Source organism: Suncus etruscus, chromosome 6 (assembly GCF_024139225.1).
Source record: "Suncus etruscus isolate mSunEtr1 chromosome 6, mSunEtr1.pri.cur, whole genome shotgun sequence".
Lineage (NCBI taxonomy): Eukaryota > Metazoa > Chordata > Mammalia > Eulipotyphla > Soricidae > Suncus > Suncus etruscus.
Window position 1 is genome coordinate 26,138,041 of NC_064853.1, and position 9,533 is coordinate 26,147,573.

Genomic DNA, 9,533 nt, shown 5'->3' on the forward strand with positions numbered 1-9,533 from the left:
CACCACATCCAGAAGCACAACCTATGGACAGCACATGTGTGAGCACCTCAGGGACTTACAGCAAGGACTGCAGTGAAATGTGCAAGCACTGGAACCAGATTTTTGATGGGCAAGCATGGCAAGAGAAACAGCAACAGAAAGAAGGGAAAGGAGAAAAAACACAAGTCTTCTCAAGTGGCAAATACATTATTTTAGCTCAATATTTTTTATAATTTGATTATAAGTACCATAAAGTTACTAAAAGAATTCTCTCCAGGGCCCGGAGAGATAGCACAGTGGTGTTTGCCTTGCAAGCAGCCAATCCAGGACCAAAGGTGGTTGGTTCGAATCCCGGTGTCCCATATGGTCCCCCGTGCCTGCCAGTAGCTATTTCTGAGCAGACAGCCAGGAGTAAGCCCTGAGCACCACTGGGTGTGACCCAAAAAAAAAAAAAAAAAAAAAAGAATTCTCTCCAAAATAGATCTCTGATTCGGAATCCTCTCCAGAGAATAATACTTTCAGTGGTTTCACTATATACTAAACACAGTAAAAGTCCAAACTTTATACTTTCATTCAGAGGGTTTTTTGTTTGCTTGTTTGTTTGTTTTAGGCATTGGGCCATTCCCAGGCTGTGTTCAGGGTTCACTCCTGGCTCTGTGCTCAGAGATCACTCCTGGTTGTGCTCTGGGGACCATAAACAGTGTCAGGACTTGAAGCAGTATTGACTTAATGCTATACAAGCATTTACTTGCTGAACTATCTTTCTGGCCCCATTCAGACTTCTTACTCTGAAACCAACCTGCTTTTGCAGTCCAAAATTATTGGTGTATGAAAAAAAGAAACATAAGATTTGGCAACTAGCCACTTAGCTTGTTTCCTCCTCAGTGGTACTGGGATAGTAATTTCTACCTTAGAGATGAAATAACAACATCTTATTCTAGCTACTAATTATTATACTTATTAAGTACAGATTAGTCCATAAGAAATTGACAAATAGTGTCTTATTTAATCCTCACAAGAACCCAATGAATTATATACTTATATTTTTCAAAAGGATAAAAATTTAGAGGTTAAATAATTATTAAATGTATCAGTTATCAAGTATAATACATACTAAGAACCAGGACTAACTGTTATCACAGCCTATGGCGCCCATTATTGTGCTATCAAGTCTCCCAGATGAGTCTTTATATAAAAGGATTTTCTTGACAGTAAAGCCAGGAAATGTGACTATCAATCACTGTCATTGTCTCCTCTTTCCTTGGATTAAGTGCTCTAATTACAGAGACCAATTTACCAGTCTCAAAGGCACTTTTCCAACTCTATGCCCTTGCTTGTATTATTCTTTCTGTCTGGAATGCTCTCATTTTCCTTTCAATGTTATACCCAGGTAGATCACCTGTTCTGTCAAATCTTCCCTGACATGGTACACATCACTCGTCTCCTCAATATCAGGCATCAGGTTTCTTCATGTTGTTTCCTTAACTCTTTTCTACTTGATAAAATGTTCACTAAAGTAATGGTTGAATTTACTAATTTATTTTTTTGGTTTGATTTTTTTGGTCACACCTGGCAGTGCTTAGGAATTACTCCTGGCTCTACACTCCTGGCAAGCTCAGGGGACCATATGGGTTGCCGGGATTCAAACCACTGACCTTCTGCATGCAAGGCAAATGCCTTCCCTCCATGTCATCTCTCTGGCCCTGAATTTACTAATTTTACAATGTTTATTATAAAATTAGTAAGGGGGAGGCCGGAGCGATAGTATGGTGGTAGGGCACTTGCCTTGCATGTGGCTGACCCAGGATGGACCTGGGTCAATCCCTGGCATCCCATATGGTCTCCTGAGCCAGGAATGATTTCTGAGTGCATAACCAAGAGTAATTCCTGAGCATCACCGGGTGTGGCCCCCCTCAAAAAATTATGGGTGGAAAGATAGAGTGAGGAAGGTATTTTATTTGCTTGTTCAATCTCTGGCACCCTCTCTGGTCCCCTGAGCCCACCAGGAATGATCCAGGAGCAAAGAGCCAGGAGTGAGCCCTGAATATCACTGAGAATGGCCTCCAAGCCAAAATGAGTACATAACAATATAAACGTAGTGAAAGCAAGCAAGGGAGTTTTCTTTGTTTTAATTTTGGTTTGGAATGAACTCAGGCTGGCTACCTGCAAGACAAGTGTCCTACTCATTATAATGTCTTGCCAGGCTTTTGTGAGTTTTCTTACAAAAGGGTCTTCAACAATGCTAGAGAAAATCTAAAGTTGATGTAAGTGACAAGTAGAAGGAAAATGCAGTGAAGTTAAGTCCATGTCTAGAAGATATTCAGTAGCCATACTCCTGGCTGAAGCAGACAGGGAAGTGCTTATTAGAAAACGAGTGAGATAATAGCAATAACATTTGCATAATGCTCACAAAGCTCTTTTATGTGCATTATCTACATTCTACACGATCCTTTATCCTTGTTTTATAAAAGAAGGAAATGAGGGGAGTTATTTCACATCTCAGAATTTTTTCAGAACACAGTATCAATCAATTAAATCATGTCATTTTGAAGATCCATCAGAAGCTCTAATTTGGAATTTTCTTCCAAATTACCTCCTTCATTCCTTAAAGATGTCTGAAATGTTACTTAGGCTCTTCAACTTTTTGTCTAAAGCTTTTAATTTAAAATGTTTAAATGGGGGCCTAAAGAGATAGTACAAGAATTATGTCATATGCCAATCATGTCCCTGATACCACATAACCCCCAAACACAGATCTGGGAGTAGCCCCCAAACATCACTAAAAATAGTCTAATAATCCAAAAAGGAAAATTTAAGTAGAAGAAGGAGGGTATGGAAGTAGGAATTATTTTAATTAATTTGTATTTAGTGTGAAAAGTTTCAAATATATTTTTTGAGGGAGGGTGGAATTTATTTAATTAAAACCTAATCAGGGGCCGGAGAGGTGACGCAAGTGGTAAAGCGTCTGCCTTGCCTGCGCTAGCCTAGGATGGACTGCAGTTGGATCCCCCGGCGTCCCATATGGTCCCCCAAGCCAGGAGCGATTTCTGAGCGCATAGCCAGGAGTAACCCTTGAGCATCATCGGGTGTGGCCCAAAAACAAAAACAAAAAAATACCTAATCAGATAGTCTAACTATAATTATGACTAAATTTTCATGATTAAATCTCTTTGGGGATTTTACCCAAGGCCTTATATGCATAGATCATGAACTCTCTATCACCGAGTTCCATCTCTGGCTCTCAAAAGTGTTCACGTGTCTCCTGACTTAAAAATAGTACAAAATTGGGGCTAGAGTGATAGCACAATGGGCAGGGCATTTGCCTTGCATGTGGTCAACCCAGAACAGAACCTGGTTCAATTCCTGGCATCCCATATGGTCCCCTGAGCCTGCCAGGATCGATTTCTGAGTGCAAAGCCAAGAGTAACCCATGAGCACTGCCAGGTGTGACACTAAACAATAATAACAACAACAACAACAACAACAAAGTACTAAATTGAAGTTTAAATGCTTACCCCAAATAGAATATGCAGTAGAGATCTTACTTCCAACAGAGAATGTTGAATTGCCTTAGTAGAAAATTGAGTCACACAGTTAAATGATAAAATTCCAAAATAGAGGGCCCGAGAGATAGCACAGCGGGCGTTTGCCTTGCAAGCAGCCGATCCAGGACCAAAGGTGGTTGGTTCGAATCCTGGTGTCCCATATGGTCTCCCGTGCCTGCCAGGAGCTATTTCTGAGCAGACAGCCAGGAGTAACCCCTGAGCACTGCCGGGTGTGGCCCAAAAACCAAAAAAAAAAAAAAAAAAAATCCAAAATAGAATTTGACATATTATATTAGAATCAGGATCAAATTTCAGCAGTAAATATTATTACTTAACATTTATCATATGATAAATATGCCAAGCCTGTGGCACTATGATTACATTTCTTTTTAGATGCTGTGGCTTAAGGACATACTAGGGATCACAACTGAGAATTCAGTGACTATGACAGCACCCAGTGCTTAATGGGGGCTACAACTGCAGTGCCAGTAATGAAATCAGGACCTCACATATTCAGGATACATGCTTCATCACTTGAGCCACTGCTGGATTAACCAGGCCCCACCCTATTCAGTCTATGCTTGTTACCCTTTACTGAAAACATCTTTGGATGAAACAATTTGTGGAAATGGTGCCTTAGAGCACTTGTTCTCCAGGTTGTAGTGTGGACCCTGGGTCTCAGGATAAAGCTCTCTTGCGTTTCTGACTTTCCATCACTGAACTCTCTGCTTCTTAGGAGCGGAAGGCTTACGTGTTGGAGGTCTTGAACCTGTTTTATCCCCTTAACTATGTGTGAATTATTTCCTGCATCATTATGTTCTTCCAGACCCGCATTTCCCCAATTTCCTGGACTTCGGTAATGAGGTGTCCAATTAACCTGGTGCCTGAAAAGGGCTATGCTGACATTTGGTAAGATGTTAAAAACCTTGGGCTGGAGAGATAGCACAGCAGTAGGGCGTTTGCCTGCAAGCGGCTGACCCAGCACTGGTGTTAGTTCTAATCCAAGCATGCCACATGGTTCCCCCGTGCCTGCCAGGAGCAATTTCTGAGCACAGAGCCAGGAAAAAATCCCTGAGCAGGGTGTAGCCCAAAAACTAAAACTAAAACAAACAAGAAATCCAACAAAACAATAAAAAGATGATAATAACAACCTTTTACTGCTTTTGTTCACAGTGATCCAAGATCTATCTTTACATCTTTACCCTCAGCTCTTAATTCCGCCTGCTGCTGGTGGGAACCCTATCTCCAACTGAACTTTTATCTCCACCTTGGGAAGAAGATATAGTTAGGATGCCCTAGTTTTGCATTGCAGTGATATATCCCATTGGACTCTTGCTACAACACTCAGTCATTAAATATAATTTTTACAATTTACTTTTAATTCTTGCTAGTTCTTTACTATATCAGATGCCTTTGTTCTCAGTCTGGTTTCAGGAAAGGAACCTGGATGTTCGAAACATGTGATACTATACTTTGAGGTATAGACTCTTTTTACAGTGCTCATTACCATATTACTTAGTATTCTCGACTTAAAATGGGAATATCCTGTACTCATTCTAGACCTTGAAGATTTTTTTTTCTTTCAGTAAAGTTCCCCTCCATCAATGTTGATTACTCCAAGGAACTAGAAAACTTTTTTTTTTTAAAGCAAGTTGGGGGAAGGTTCACTTTATTTATTTTGGTTTTTGGGTCACATCCAGCAGCGCTCAGGGATTACTCCTGGCTCTCTGCTCAGAAATTGCTCCTGGAAGGCTCGGGACCATATTGGATGCTGGAAATTGAACCACTGTCTGTCCTAGGTCTGTCGCATCGCATGCAAGGCAAACACCCTACCACTGTGCTAACTCTCTGGCCCCGGAACTAGAAAACTTTTACACCTGACATGGTAGCTTTATATTTTGAAACATTTTGATCTGTTACATTTGGATGTGTGTGTGTGTGTGTGTGTGTGTGTGTGTGTGTGTGTGTGTGTGTGTGTGGTGGCGGCCATCCCTATGTCTTCTTAATGTCCATCTGTATTGTATGTAATGTCTATGTTGTATGTAGCCCTTTCTTTTCCTTTTTTTTTTTTTTTTTTTTTTTGGTCACACCCGGCAGTGCTCAGAGGTTACTCCTGGCTCCATGCTCAGAAATCGCTCCTGGCAGGCTCAGCGGACCATATGGGACAACAGGATTCAAACTGATGACCTTCTGCATGAAAGGCAAACGCCTTACCTCCATGCTATCTCTCCAGCCCCACCCTTTCTTTTCTTTTGTTATCTCACTCTTTCACCACTGATTTGTTATTTCTCCCTAGTTAACTCTTTTTTACCCTCAGCTCTTAACTCCTCATGAAATCCCTTTCCACCTGCTGCTGGTGGGAACCCTATCTCCAACTGAACTCGTCTCCACCTTGGGAAGAAGACACCACTTTTGCTGATGTGTTCTTGGCAGTCACTATTTTTTTTTTTCTGTTTTGTTTTTTTGGGCCACACCCTGTGACGCTCAGGGGTTACTCCTGGCTATGCGCTCAGAAGTTGCTCCTGGCTTCTTGGGGGACCATATGGGACGCCGGGGGATCGAACCGTGGTCCGTCCTAGGCTAGCGCAGGCAAGGCAGGCACCTTACCTCCAGCGCCACCGCCCGGCCCCCGGCAGTCACTATTTTACTTTTCTTCACCATAGACTGTTGTTTGCAACTGGTTTCGGCTTTTGAGATTCTCAGTTCTAGAACATTTCCTGATCTGTGACTGCTACGAACCGTTTTTTCAGACTTCACAAGACCACATTGCCTGCTGAAGTTGTGATCGGAATTTATCCTCGCCTCAGACTATTTCAAATGACTCTTAGGGGATATGTATACATCCTCCGTATATTTCTTAAGCGTAGTTCTTCAATATTTATATTCTTTATTGTATATTTCATTATGTAGATATAGCTTTCCCTCTTTTCTTTAGATTTGCTAGTAGAAATTCTCAGAAGATAGTATAGTATAGTATAGATAGTACCCTTGGAGTTTAATGCTTTTGAGAGAACTAGGTTATAGGGATTGTTTGGTTTGTTATTATTTTCCCCTTAGGCTCCAGTAGTATCCTGTGGCTCTATTCTTTTTGCATGAGCACATCAAAAAAAAATTAGATACTAAGAGGAACTGTTATCATTAGGGATGAGAACTCAGAAATATCTTGTTACAGGCTGCCTTCGACCCTGAACATCTGCCACAGTGACTTGACTTAGGCTTTGGTCACTTGGACATCGGTCAATCATCCTTGAACCTTGGGTCTCATTTTTTGGATCCAGAATGGTTTTTTGCACCTACACCAGGAATCGACCTTCTACCAAGACAGGCCCTAGAACTGCCTTGGCACATACTTGCCCCAGGGCGAGCTCAGATGCCACCCTGACTATGACTTGGAAATCACATAATGGTGAGAAAGAATCAGGAGATTCCTCAAGACATACTGACTACAACATAAAATATGGTATAACACCCAGATCTCCAAATACTAAAATCTGATAGTGAAAACCATGATTGAGGAAAACCTTTCCTGAGACCTTTAATAAAGACTTTGGGGTTAAACAAATTAGTATGCCTGGAGCCTGGAGTTGATCATATGGCAGGATGCTTCCTTGGTAGACACCCTGTATTTAGGCCCAACATTTTTTTTTCTATTTTTCCAACTTTTGCTGTGCCTACGAAAAATAATGCCAATCCTTTTATCCTCTAGTTAGAAGCACCCACCCCTTTTCTTAGAACCTTGGGAATTACTGTTTTACCACATATTTATGCACTTTTCCTTTTTTTTTTTTTGGTTTTGGGGTCACACCCAGCAGCGCTCAGGGGTTACTCCTGGCATTATGCTCAGATCGCCCCTGGCAGGCATGGGGGACCATATGGGATGCCAGAATTCAAACCACCATTCTTTTGCATGAAAGGCAAACACCTTACCTCCATGCTATCTCTCCTGCCCCATTTATGCAGTTTTCTATAAAGTCAATTAGGGGGAAATGTTGGATTAACCAGGAACCACCCTATCCAGTATATGCTTGTTACTCATTGATAGGAAACACCTTTGGATGAAGCAACTTGTGGATTGGTGCCTTAGACCACTTAATTCTCCACCCCAGGGTGTGGTTTGGCACATCCTAATAAACCTTGGGTCTCAGGATATAAAGCTCTTGCATTCCCGGCTTTCCACCACTGAGCTATCTGTTTCTTAGGAGCAGGCAACTTGTGTGTTGTAGTTCCTGAACCTGTTTTATCCCTTTAACTGTGTGTGGATTATTTCCTATGTTGGGATTTGCTTCCAGACCAGTGTCTCCCTCAATGTCCTGGATTTGGGTAATGAGGCTTCTGCTTCAACCCATAACCACAGCCTGGCTATTAGTGCTTACAAAAACAAACAAACAAACAAAAAACAACAAAAAATGTCAGGAGAGCCAAAGCAACAGTGTAGAGGTAGTTTGGTCCCTGGAATCCAGTATGGTCCCATAAGCCAGTCAGGAGTAGTTTCTGAGTGCAGTCAGGAGTAATCCCTGAGCATTGCCAGGTGTGGCCCCCAATAAACAAAACCAAAACCTGTCATGTGAAGACATCCTTATTTTACTCATGAAGAAACTAGGGCACAGAGAACTTTGCAAAGGTCACATACCTGAAAAGCACTGAGATGGTATCTGACCATTATATGCTTCCAGAGTGTTTGCTTTTAACCACTTTGGTAAGTCCCTGTAGAGTCTAGTGGCCAGAAAAACACTTGAATTCCATTAGCAAACATTGAGATGTAACAAATAGAATTTAGAAGTACCGTAATAGAAACTGTAGTTCCAGTAGCAGCATCATTTTGATAATATTGTCTCTATGTGATGGAATGAAGGACTTATATAATAGAATCAGAAGCTCCAAATATAAGTTATGTAATTCTGAAATAGAATACCAAGTGAAAAACTTTAACCTCAGTAATTGGAATTCAGATGTTTTAGGAAAACTTGCAGCTTCAATTCTGAACATTTAAGTCCAATCCCAAAAATGAAATGTGTTGGATACTAGGCCCTAAATAACTCCAATTTCTGAGAGCTTAACATACAGAAATTCAGATCTGAGTTTTAAATGGTAGAATCTGAAATCATGTCAGTAGATCCTTAAGTTTCAAGATGAGAAATAGAATTCCAGTAATGCAGTCTTAAATTGTAGTAGTATGTCAGGTCTTAAGTATAGTATCTTGGGTTCAGAGAGAGTATGGCATGGTGTTCCAGAAGTAGATTGTGAATTTCCAAGAACAGAACCTGGAGTTCCAATGTGAAGAATCATTAACCATGAGAACAGAATATTAGAATCTGGGATTTAGGAAGTAGAAACTGCAGATAGAAATTATATTTCTGGGCCAGGAAGGTGGCGCTAGTGGTAAGGTGTCTGCCTTGCAAGCGCTAGCGTAGGATGGACCACAGTTAGATCCCCCGGCGTCCCACATGGTCCCCCCAAGCCAGGGGCGATTTCTGAGCGCATAGCCAGGAATAACCCCTGAGCGTCAAACGGGTGTGCCCCAAAAACAAAAACAAAATTATTTTTCCAAAAGTAACATTTGGGGTTTAACACATGGAATTTTTGCCAAATGGGGGAATTTATAGAATACAGATTTCCCTTATTGGGGCGGGTGTCACACCGGGCAGCACTCAGGGGCTACTCCTGGCTCTGCACTCAGAAATCGTCCTTGGCAGGCTCAGAAACCATATCGGATGCCGGGATTCGAACCACTGTCTGTCCTGGGTCGGCTGTGTGCAAAGCAAATGCCCTACTGCTGTGCTATCTCTCTGGTTCCCCAGATTTTCTAATTATTGAATTCCTAGAGTAGAATTGAGTATAATTTTATTTTTAAATAATAAAATGCAAATTTTCACTAGTAGACTCAGTTATTCTCATAGTAAATTCCATCCCTACACTAAAAAAGAAAAGAAGATTCTGAAGAGACCATACAGGGGTTAATTTTCTTGCCTTGTAAACAGTTCAATACCTGGCACCTCCTCTGGTCCTCTG